Raw genomic sequence first — 13,571 nt, 5'->3', positions numbered from 1 at the left:
TCTAAACTAAACCTAACTTGCACAGGAAGCAAGTCAAACAAACATGCAAGCACAGGTAGCACACACTATACACAAGCAAGGGGCTCAAACAAGGCTAGGTTTTAGTCGAGGGGTCATATCAACCTCAACAAACAAACCTCTGGAACTGGGTGAATGTGCTCTTAACCTTGACATTGAGAGCCAAGGTGAAGCAGATGAAAGGAGATGAGGGGTGTGCCTCATTGCTCTTATCCCTGGCCAGGGAGAGCATTTGACAAGAATGTGTGGGTTCAGAAAGTGGGAACCCTTCTACACATTTGATACTGACTCAACTGTGCAATTGCACAAGATCTTGGGTTTTTATCTGTAATGCATCAACACAGTGGTGTGAGCAAAACAGAAGACACACTGAATAGCAGGGGATAGGTTGCTTATCCCTTGGTTCTGCCAATTGCCTCTTCACTTAGGAGGTCTTTGACTCTGTACAAGGACAAATTAAACATACACAAACATTGCCTCTTAAGGAGGACTTCAGACAGTTGCCTGGCCAAGTAACAGGCCAGGTCTTCCAGACTACATGAAGAAAAAGGAATTATACCTCAAGCAAGTTGCTAAATAGCAAAGCAAAGCAAGTTCAAAGAACTTAAGCAACTAATGGTACCTGAAATAGTCAAACAAATCAGTACACATTTCAACAGTTAAAGCAAAAGGAAAAGAATCAACAGTCAACACAGAGGGACCAATGTACAAGACTCAAATCATACGAGTCAAGCCACCTACAAAACCAAGAGGTTAGACAATGATATTCAAGCAAGCTCAATCAAAAGAAATTGATCTCATTGGTCATTTGGTGTCCAACCTGAAAACATAAACTCAAAAGTGAGTACCAGGATCACTAGGGCAAGCCTAGGGTCAAAAGAGAATGAAAAAGTCAAAACAGCAAATGAAAGTCAACCAAAATCAAGTTCAAACATTTAAGAATCAAGCTCAATTGGTCTCAAGTTTATATCATGCATCATCATCAATTCACAAGCAAAAGAAGTCAAAGCATGGCAAATGAAAGCTCATAGAAGTCAACAGAATGACTTGCATCAAAAGTCAACTCAAACAATTCCAAAAATCATCAAATAATTCATGCTCAATCACAATCCATAACATGACATGCATATAAAATTTCAGCTCAATTGGATCATGGGAAGATGGTCAATGAAAATCAGAAAGTCAAAGCAATTTCAAGCATGCTCAAAGAAGTCAACCAAACATGTATCAACTTCAAAAATTCATAAGTCAGTGATAACAAATGATAAATGAATGAGATCAACACCATGACAAAGCTTAAGATGTCTAGTATGCACATGTAAAATTTCAAGATCATCCAATAAAGTATGAGAATTTCCCAAATGGAATGGCAAGATGTGTCACACAAAGTCAACATTTGACTAGACAGGGGAGAAAAATCTCAAACAATTAGGAAATAGCTCAAATAATTCCAAGAAAATTCACACATAAGCTAGACATACAAGGGTAGGTTCATGCAAAATTTCACATCAATTGGAGGTCAGGAAGCATGTCAACAAAAATCATGAAATTGCATATCATTGGTGTGACACAAATTGTCACACCCTACTTCAAAAATCACAACTCTCAAACCACATAGGATAAAATCATGATCTTTACACCAAAATAAACATGAATGAGTGTAGATTAAGCACAAAAATTTTCAGCTCAAATGGATAATGCATCACAATTTCACAAGAGATTTGGCAAAGTGTACAAAATTTGGTCACATTATACAAACTCTAAGGCCATTTAAAATCCAGCCATCCAAAAAATCATCAAAAATAATGATAAAAAACTAGACATCAAACAGGACATGATGCAAAAAACCCCATGAAAATTGGATTTGAAATGAACAAGTTATGAATTTTCAAAGATTGATGATCAAATGAAATATTTATTGAAATAAAAATGAATTAAATTGGAATAATTAAATGACCGGGTGGCAAAGTTGTAATATTGGGACTCACTAACTTAAACGACCGCGTTTTAGGGACGGGAATGAAATGATTTAATTGGTCAGCATGTCCCTACAGTACCATGCACACGTGAATAATGCAATTTCTGGGCAATGTATTCAAAAGGGATTAGGGTTTATGGGCAGCAACAATCTTCATCCCTTCCAAATCGTGTTTTTACAAAAAGTTCCAGAAATCCAAATTGCATACACAGAAACGTTCAGCATGGCAAGGCAAACAACAATCTAACATCAATTTTCAATATAACACAGCATAGTTCATGAATCGAACAGAAGAAAATCAACATCAAAACTTTGCTCATGAACAAACATTCGCAGAAATGATCAATGAGTATATCAATAGAACCAATAGAGCACACACATGACAAATCCAAGCTTCATTTTCATGGAAACAAACTATGGAGAGAGAATCGAGCAAAAAAGCATATGAACAACAATCTTCATTTTCAGATTTCTTGCAAAATACTTAACCAAATTACATGAGACCAAGCTCATTGGACTCAGCATACTAAGATCTATCTAACACATGGCATGGTTTAGGAAAATGAGTAAATCGAAAACTGACCAAAAGTGAAGAGCAGATGGAGATTCAGGTATTTTCTGGCTTGGATATGCTCAAACAGATGCAGATTATGCTTCCACAAGTTGAATGATAAAAGGAACTTGGCTCATGGATGCTTGCTTTGGTCCAGAACTCGAGCTGCCATGGAAATTGCTTTGGAATAACAGTGCACGAAAATGACCTTCCAGATGTGATATGGCAGTTGAAATGTGCTTGAAATGATGCTTGGATGGTGAATAAACAATGGCTTGCTCGAGTGCTTTGGAGATTTTGGCCAGAAAATGCAATATGTAAAAATGCAAATTGAGAGAGAATGAGAGTTTCTGTGTGTTTTGGCAGCTGCTAGGGTTGCTCAAATGACAGAAAATGTCTTAAATATGGACTGTTTAAGGTTTGGTAATCATGTGCTAATCAAATTCTGCTCTAATGAACCAATTTGCACAATTGCTAATTTTGAACATGTGCACATGGAGGTGTGAAGTCTGGCCGAGTTTGGGCCTCAAACAAGTTTTAAACAACATTATAAACAAGTCCCAAATGGCCAAATTGTTTAAAAATGGATAAATCAAAAAGTCAACTTTGGTCCACACTTGAATTTAAATAAGACAAGTCCCAAAATGCCATTTTGATTGGCAATGTTTTAGCACATGAAATTTACATTTTTGGAAAGAGGAGATGAAATGTGGTTTGTAGGAAACCCCCCCCCCCCCAAAATTGGCCAAATGGTTTGAGAGATATGGCCTTTTGAAGTTCAAGATTTTGTGAAAATGATTTGATCATATCTTGACAACCATGCATGGGAATTGAGAGTTCTTGGACTTTTTGGAAATGGGAGAACAAGATCTTCAACTTTCATGTTGGGCAAAAATTCATTTGAAGCTTGTATCATGATGTAAGTTTGGGATCAAGAAGTTTCCATTTTTGGCAGTTAAAATTACAGGTCCAGTTTCTATTTTTGGAAATTTCTGATTTCGCTTCAAATTCTTCAATGATATTGTTTGCCATGATATATGAGGCCTATTGGGACATGAATAAGCTCTCTCAAACCAAATCCATCCATCAAAACCATAAAATCAACCACAGTTGACCAAGTTTGACTTTTCTAGGGTTTCTGACTGATTGTGCATGAACTGATGACCTCTGAACATCCAACCCTTGACTTAAACACTTCAAATGGACTTCCAAGTCATGTGAACATGTTGGACAAACCCTAGGGCCTTGGCTCCTTGAGAAACACCCTTGCTTGCTTGGTTGACTGATCTCCTGATCAGTTTGACCTAATTTCTTGATTGGCTTGCACTTGAGGCAAATGGATCAATGCAATGCTATGCAGTGGACCATGATATGCTATGACCTAATATGAGAATGTATGTACAATGATAGGTGCAAATTTGAGGTGCTACAGCTGCCCCTATTCAATCAGCTGGGAACCCAAACGGATGATAGCAATGGCTGTCAGACTTTCAGGGTAAACAGGGATTGAATACAAAAGAACCGTAGAAATTTGCACCAACTGGATATAATACAAGAATGCCTGTCAGGATCGGCAAAGAAACAGTCTGGAAAGAAAAATCCGTCTGGAACGGAAAAAGAAATCGGCCTGAATACCGAACAGAAACGTCGACCTGGATACCAAAATAAATGGTAACACAGGGATAACCACGGCCTGAGTGTCGTAAGTACATCGACCTGATCGTCGGAAACTTCTTCGGCCTGAATACCGGAAAAATCATAAGTACATCGACCTGATCGTCGGAAACTTCTTCGGTCTGAATACCGGAAAAAACATAAGTACATCGACCTGATCGTCGGAAACTTCTTCGGTCTGAATATCGGAAAAAACATAAGTACATCGACCTGATCGTCGGAAACTTCTTCGGTCTGAATACCGGAAAAAACATAAGTACATCGACCTGATCGTCGGAAACTTCTTCGGTCTGAATACCGGAAAAAACATAAGTACATCGACCTGATCGTCGGAAACTTCTTCGGTCTGAATACCGGAAAGATTGGCCTGAGTGCCAAAGCGTGAATTGGTTTGTGTTCCAAAACACTCAACATCCTGAAGAGGGCTAGAAAAGCAGTCTTGTTAAAGGATGGACATTCGATTCCACAAGAAATACGAATCTTACTCGACTGGGGAGGACGACTTCGACCCAAGAGCGCATGAGACATATTATCTATAGCCGTCAGAACGTAGATAATAATCTCGCATGGAAGATTATCCATAACCGGGTTGTAGGTTGTTAAATGAATAATCGACCGACATCATCCTGAAGAGAGCGAAGGCAAACTTGTTAAAGGATGGACATTCGATTCCACAAGAAATACGAATCTTACTCGACTGGGGAGGACGACTTCGACCCAAGAGCGCATGAGACATATTATCTATAGCCGTCAGAACGTAGATAATAATCTCGCATGGAAGATTATCCATAACCGGGTTGTAGGTTGTTAAATGAATAATCGACCGACATCATCCTGAAGAGAGCGAAGGCAAACTTGTTAAAGGATGGACATTCGATTCCACAAGGAATACGAATTTTACTCTGCTGGTGATAACAATCGAAAGATTGACCAAAGAGTGCATGAGATATATTATCTATAGCCGTCAGAACGTAGATAATAACCTCGCATGGAAGATTATCCATAACCGGGTTGTAGGTTGTTAAATGAATAATCGACCGACATCATCCTGAAGAGAGCGAAGGCAAACTTGTTAAAGGATGGACATTCGATTCCACAAGAAATACGAATCTTACTCGACTGGGGAGGACGACTTCGACCCAAGAGCGCATGAGACATATTATCTATAGCCGTCAGAACGTAGATAATAATCTCGCATGGAAGATTATCCATAACCGGGTTGTAGGTTGTTAAATGAATAATCGACCGAAAAGAAAGGCATCAGGGTACCAGGACTAGGTATGCAAAAGATGACCAATCAAAAGAGGATGAAGTTGCCAACTCGGAGCAAATATCCAAAAGGGAAGGCCCAATGGGGACAATACTGCTTGATCAAGGCAAGTATCCAAAGGGGACAAGACCATTAATACCACAAAGAGGGGATTACATCTACCGGTTTGTAGGCAGAAGACCACGGAAAAGTAACCAGTCATCATCGGGATGAGCACAAAGGGTTAACTCCAACAAGGGGATGAAAGTGGGATTTTACAACTACCAGCTAGTGGGTAGAAAACCACAAAGATAGGACTTACAGCTACCGGTTTGTAGGTAGAGGCCCACAAACGGTCTGCTGAGAGACAGAGTGAGAAAAAAGGATTTACAACTACCGGGTAGTGGGTAGAAGACCGTAAAGAAAGGACTTACAGCTACCGGTTCGTAGGTAGAAGCCAACAAAAAGGTGACCAGTCATCGGTAGGATGAGCACAAAGGGTTAACTCCAACAAGGGGAGGAATGTGGGATTTTACAACTACCAGCTAGTGGGTAGAAAACCACAAAGATAGGACTTACAACTACCGGTTCGTAGGTAGAAGCCAACAAACAGAATGAACCACAAAGGTTACCTCTGCTAGGGGGTGAAAGTGGGATTTTACAACTACCAGCTAGCGGGTAGAAAACCACAAAGATAGGACTTACAACTACCGGTTTGTAGGTAGAGGCCCACAAACGGTCTGCTGAGAGACAGAGTGAGAAAAAAGGATTTACAACTACCGGGTAGTGGGTAGAAGACCGTAAAGAAAGGACTTACAGCTACCGGTTCGTAGGTAGAAGCCAACAGAAAGGTGACCAGTCATCGGTAGGATGAGCACAAAGGGTTAACTCCAACAAGGGGAGGAATGTGGGATTTTACAACTACCAGCTAGTGGGTAGAAAACCACAAAGATAGGACTTACAACTACCGGTTCGTAGGTAGAAGCCAACAAACAGAATGAACCACAAAGGTTACCTCTGCTAGGGGGTGAAAGTGGGATTTTACAACTACCAGCTAGCGGGTAGAAAACCACAAAGATAGGACTTACAACTACCGGTTTGTAGGTAGAGGCCACCAAATTCCGCTGAGGATAAGATGAATGAGTGTCGATTAGTGAGCGACTATTCATTTATGCCCCAGGGAAGCACGGGGGACAGCCAACAGGAAGCCAATTTAGGATCGATCCAAAAAGGCAGACTGAAACAAGACTCATCCTAATGAGGAAAGAACTCAATAGGGACAACCCATCCTGTGTAGGGAGGGAACGGAAGCAACCGTCATCCACGAGGATGTATCTCAGTGGGGAAATGGCAGGAAAGGATAGACACTTTCTGCTTAAGGGGTTGGCTCTACATGGAGAGATCAGACACACCCATATTTGCTTGAGGAAAATCTACTAGGGAGATCTGTATTACCAAATAGCAGGAGGCAAACATCCACAGATACACGGCAACAGCTGCAACATGAGTATCCGAATGCTATGATTATGCATGTATGCTTTATACCTAAAATGTATGATGAATGTTGACAAACAGACATGCTCAACACGCAGGTCCGGGAATCAACCGTCCGGAGAGAAAACCAAAGTCACCATAGAGCCAAGAAAATCCACTGGAGGCTGGGACAATAGGGAACAATCATCATCCTGCAGGGGAGAAAGACCATCAGAGGTTTCCGGAGGAATCGTCGGTCACAACCGGAGAAAAGAGTTCAACATACAGGCGGATGCGCCACAACAACTTGTGCTGGAAATCAGGGATACCAAGAAGCAACCAGATCTCTGATGAGGATACATAGGCATTGATAAAGCTCATCATGCCAACAACTCCGCTGGGGATCCATCTGAGGACATGATGGAGTACTGGGATGTCAATTCACCGAATACTGAATCTTCCAAGAAAAGCACCCATGCTGGGGGAGAGAGGAAGACTACTCTGCTGGAGAGAGGAAAGTTAAAGTCTTCAGTAAACGCTCTGCTAGGGGAACTGCCCCACAAAAGTCCGAAACAGCAAACTTGCTGGGGATGCCCCACGATAGGGCTCAAACAGCACTCTACTGGGGATGCCCCACAATAGGGCTAAGAGGGACTTGGAGGAAGAGTGTTGTACTGCCGGGAACATGAAGATAAACAACTTCAACCAACACTGCACTGAGCAACCTTGCTGAGGAGAAACCAAAAGAGGTTCGTCAGGAAAAAGATACAGTTATGCTCGAGATACGAACAATTGTTTTACCTGTTGGTAATCATACCACCCCCGGGAGAGCACTGTGGGTCTCCTAAGTATTCTTCCATCATTGTGAATGTTCACTTTGTTTAAGAACAATTTTGTGAAAAATTTGTTTATTTTGAAAACAATGATACTTTATCAATTAAAACATGCAAAACGTTTGTTGAGTTGAAACAAATAAGAGTGCAAATAATTGGGTAAAAGCTCAAATAGATGTAATGGAATGGTAGTCTGCAAAGGGCGAGACTCCATGGATCTGTACAAGTTTGAAATCGATGATATATATTGGAGAGGGCTACATTGAACATAATGACCTTTCCTCTACCATTCCGAACTTTCGATGTATTCGGAGCTTCAGTCGACGACGAATCGAGAATCTCTGACGGATGACAGATATAGAGCACAGTCTTGTCAAGATGCAGTTACTTGCCAAATCCCTAATTTTTGCCTAGATTGCCCCAGTGTGAGGTGCTCAATCTAGCGGGATGCGAATTCTCTCTTTTTTTTCAATGTCTCTAACTTTTGCCTGGATCGCCCTTTCGGGTTTTCAATCCACCGAGACGCTCCTTTTTGCCTAAGTCGCCCTTTGGGGTGTTCGACTTATCGAGCTTTTGCTTTTTTTTTTTTTGTTTTTTTTTTTTAGGCGAAGTATTTCTTGACTGCATCTGGAATTCACAGGACGAGTGAACTTCTCCATCCATTGTTGTAAGTGTCGAAACATTGCCTGAAGAGGCTCTCTTGTCAACACATGGACTTTCATAGCTTGGAGTTCACTTGCCCCTGGAATCGGGCACGAAAGACAAGACTTTCTTGAGCACAAGGTCCCTCGGAACACACGAGGCTTGATCTTCTTATCGAATGCTTTCTTCACTCTCTGCTGATATAACTTGACCATGACACATGGCAGTTGATCTTTTCGTTCTTTTCCGTCGAATTCAGCATTAGTCAACTTGGGACTTTGAGGGTGCTATCTTTCTTTTGTTTTTTTTTTCTTTTGATTTTGCTTTTGATTTTGCTTTCTTTTGATTTCTTTTGATTTTGCACCCTCCTCTTTTTTTCTTTTTCTCTTTTTTTGATAAATGCCCCAGTTGGCTGTTCTGCTGATTCTCGAGATGCAGCTGAGTGTGATCTTCTTTTCTTGCTCAAGAAATCGGGAAATACCGTCAGGAATCCCTTCAACATCATCTTCTTCCGCTTCGAATACAGGGAATTCAAAATTGGGAGATGACGTCCGATCATTATGTTCAATGGGTTTGAGAAACAACCTGCATAATGATTTTGATATGAAAAGCTTTTTGAAAATCAAACAAGACAATCGTTATGCAGATGAAAAGATTGCTTTTATTCTTGTTTTTTAAGGTTTTTTGTGATCACCAATTTCATGCAAAAAGCGAAAAGGGAAAACAAATGTTTTAACATGAATTATTTGAATGAAAATATCATTGCACAAAATGTTGCCAACAATGTCATCACTTCTCCTTTTGGCATGGGAGAAGGGTTTTTAAACAAAGTGATTATTACAAAGACTTAATGAACAACCGTAGGAACGCCCACAGTGACCCAATTGTGATAGATCCCACCGGGGATGACAACTGTCAGTATCTCTTGCATCAACAGCTTCTGTTTTCTGAACAAACCCTTCTGAAGAAAAAGTCGGCGCCAGCCCAGGACTTGTTATCTTCAAGCTTGATTAACACGGGGACCTAAATCCTCCAAGATCAGAATACCTGACCTCACAAGGTCTTGAACCTTCATCTTCAGCTGGAAACAACTGTCCACATCATGACCAGGAGCACCCGAATGATACACACAATGTTGTTCAGGCCTATACCACCACCGAGGGTTGACAGGTACGGGCGGCGGGTCTCTGGGAGTAATCAAGTTCCGCTCTATCAGAGTGGGATACAGTTCGGCGTAGGACATGGGGATTGGATCAAAAATGATCTTCTTCCTCTCATTACTTGTACCAGCTTGATTATCATTGGGAGGCTGGTAAGCCTGCTGTTGAGGATCACGTTGTTGACGCTGATGCTGCTGAGCTGGTCTTCTCTGTTGCTGTTGGGGTTGGGTGGCTGGAATAGTCACAGCGGCGACCTGACGATATGGTCCTCTATTCGCACTCCTTCGACGGTGCACGGCATTTGTTTCATCCTCTCCCCTTCTGGGTACCCCAGAGTGTAGCTTCTTAGAATTTGAAGAGTTTGAAGAGCCAGGATCTTGTATCCTTCCTGCGTTGATAAGGATTTCAGTTCTCTCCCCACAGACAACAACATCTGAAAAACTACTGAACGGGCAGCTTCCCATGCGATCCATGAACACTCCTTGCAAGGTCCCAATGAACATGTCGGTCAGCTCTCTCTCCAGCATCGGAGGTTGCACTCTAGCGGCTAGCTCACGCCACCTCTGGGCATACTCTTTGAAACTTTCCTTGGATTTCTGATACAAACTCTGCAATTGGGTTCGGCTCGGCGCCATGTCCATGTTGTGTTTGTATTGCCTCAGAAAGGCCTCACCCAAATCTCTCCAGCTTCTGACTGATTCTCGCTTCAGATCCATGTACCAGTCCAAAGATGCCCCAGATAGACTATCTTGGAAAAAGTACATCCACATCTTCTCATCGTCAATGTAAGCAGAGATCTTCCTGAAGTAAGCCTGCACGTGGGTGCGAGGACAGGAGGTACCGTTGTACTTTTCGAATGAAGGTGCCTTGAACTTGTAGGGGATCCTCAACCCTTCCACCAGACCCATGTCGGCCACATCAAACCCAAGTGAGTTCTGACACTCCATGGCCCGGATTTTCTCAGCAAGAGCATCCACTTTACGATCCCTATCCTCCATTCTGACCACTTCATCTTCCTCACTCAGCAACGTGAACAAGTCCTCTTGTTGGTTGACAAACGGAGCTGGATGACGAATCGGAGCCCGGGTAGCTCTGACATTGACCTCTGCAGCAAGAGGCTGTCCATTGATTCTGTCCATTAAAGAGTTAAGAGATAGAGAGAACAAGAGCTGATTTGTTGAGGCAGTTCCCATATCGTCCTCGCTTAGGGTACGTCTGCCCTTAATTCTAAATCTAGAATTGAGATGTTTTTATTAACATGTTGCAAAGTCAATACAAGAGAATAAATGATCACCACCAATCAACCCCTAGTGTTGTTGCAGATCATATTCTATTCTCTCCCCTTGATTCGAGTTGAACCAAGTCCTTCAAGCGCTTCGAACAAACCTCCGGCTACCGTTACCTTATTGCAAGAACGCCACGTTCTCCAAAACTTCAGCTCGACTGATTTCGAACGCAAGTCGCTTGAAACCTAAGCCTTCTTCACAATCCTCCGGCTACTACTACTTGTTTGACCGAACCTTCCGTTCTTCAAACTTTTCACTCGGCTGAATCTGCGAGGCAAAGGTTAATGAAAAAAACCCTAATTCTTGGAGGACAAAACCTCAATGGTTTTATTCAAGAAAAACCCACACAAAGTCTCAGCCCAAACTAAGATAATCCAATCTTATTTGAACGTTATCACAATTGCAATGCACAATGCTCAACAAAGATTATTATGTGTGATTAATGAGAAATGCAATGAAGAATGAAGATCATGAGCACTTTGGTGTATATCTTTCACTTTTCTTGTTTTTTTGTTGAAGAAGAGATTCTATAATATTTATATGATGCATGGACAAAGTAACAGACATAACAGAATAATTTTGCAAAAATGCACAGCAGAAAATTGAGTGCCAACAGCGACCATTCGACCTGTTTACACAGTTGAGTCGACTTAAACAGGGTTTTTTCAGAGTTGAGTCGACTCATGACTCGACCTGTTCAGACCTGTGGCAATATGGTTCAAATGAAGCAGCCAATGAGTCGACTCAAATAGGTGATGAGTCAACTCAAACTGGTTTTTCCAGAGTTGAGTCGACTCATGACTCAACCTGCTCAGACCCGAGAGTTACGCTCCAAGTCATGAGTCGACTCACAGTTCTACTGCTCCAAGTCATGAGTCGACTCATGACTCGATCTGTTCATACCAGACAGTTACGCTCCAAGTCATGAGTCAACTCAAAATTCTTAAACTGTCAAAAATGAGTTTTTTTTTGAAATTTTGTTCAATTTAAACCATTTTCTTATGAACCTAAGGTACCAATGATGATCAAGTGCATGATTCACATCTATGAAATGCTCCTATATGCATGGACTCATTTCACTTATACTTTGAGCATGTTTGAGGATGAATGCATTTTATGATATGATGACACCGTCCAAAGCACACATTATGAGAAACTAAAAAGGTTTGACATCATTAAAATAAGGACAACGGATTTTTGCCCTCATATACTTCCCCTTTTTGATGATGGAAAACCGTGACACAATCGCGTACTTTGATAGACATCCTAATCACGTAATTTAATAGACATCATCCCCCTAATTTTATGCATGCCTTCAAACATTCTGCTATTATAAATCTGCTAAATCAGCTATTGTGTTTCCATTGCTTCTCCCCCTTTGACAACATCAAAAAGAAATAATGAAATGGTTAACATGATATAAAGATATTCATAAGCACTTAGTCAACGACTTTGCAACATATAGACATCAACAACCATGCACATAATGAAGTCAATAGAAGAAGTATAGGCATAAATATTACACGAAGTAAAAGAAAATAAGTAAATAACATTGCTACATTTGTTTAGCATTAACTTTAAGACAAATAACTAAGTACAGTAGCATGCATGTTAAATATGATACCTAAGCAAGTTCAAGTATAATTCAAACATAGAAATTGATCAAACTTAGATCAAGCCATCAAATGAACATCAAGAATTACATAGATCAAGTATATACATACATAGTTGATCAATATAGGTCAAATGGATAGGAACAATATTACCTCCAATGGTGATGGACGACGAGTGCCCTCAGATAGCCACACTTATAAATCAAGGAATAGACAAGCATAATATATTTATTTAAACGCGATCCGAGATATCGAGAACACCAAGTTCCCTACGGATGTGGAAGAAAGGCTCTATCGCAAGTGGTTTTGTGAAAATGTCAGCAAATTGATTTTTGCTATCAACATGCTCGAAGACAACATCACCTTTCTCAACATGATCCCTAAGGAAGTGATGCCGAATTTCAATATGTTTAGTGCGCGAATATAGTATAGGATTTTTGGTTAAATTGATGGCGCTTGTGTTGTCACAAAAAATGGGAATACGTTCAAGTTGAACATTGAAGTCAAGTAATTGTTGTTTGAGCCATAAAATTTGAGCGCAACAACGTATTCCGCCTCGGCTGTTGACAACAAACTGAAACATGCTTTTTGTTATGCCAACTCACTAAGGAATTTGAATGAAAATGAAAGGTTCCACTAGTGTTTTTCCTATCCGATTTGCAACTGGCAAAGTCAGAATCGGAGTAGCCAACTAAAGAGCAATGACTTCCCTTAGAAAACCAAAGCCCATACTTTGAAGTACCACAGAGGTATCTAAGTATGCGTTTGACGACCTTTAGATGTGATTCTTTAGGACATGATTGATACCTAGCATACATACATACACTAAACATAATGTCCGGTCGAGATGCGGTAAGATAGAGGAGAGATCCGATCATACCTCTATACCTTTTTATATCTACGGCCTTACCATTTTTATCCCGATCCATATTTACAGCAGTAGGCATTGGAGTATCGATTACTTTGGAGTTTGCCATATCGAAGCGCTTGAGTAGCTCATTACAATACTTCGTTTGGCTCACAAAAGTTCCTTCTTCAAGTTGCTTGATTTGAAGTCCGAGGAAGTAATTTAGCTCCCCCATCATGCTCATT

This window comes from Lathyrus oleraceus, chromosome 4, assembly GCF_024323335.1.
Source record: "Lathyrus oleraceus cultivar Zhongwan6 chromosome 4, CAAS_Psat_ZW6_1.0, whole genome shotgun sequence".
Lineage (NCBI taxonomy): Eukaryota > Viridiplantae > Streptophyta > Magnoliopsida > Fabales > Fabaceae > Lathyrus > Lathyrus oleraceus.
The sequence above is the reverse complement of the archived record's forward strand: the minus strand, read 5'-3'. Positions refer to the sequence as shown.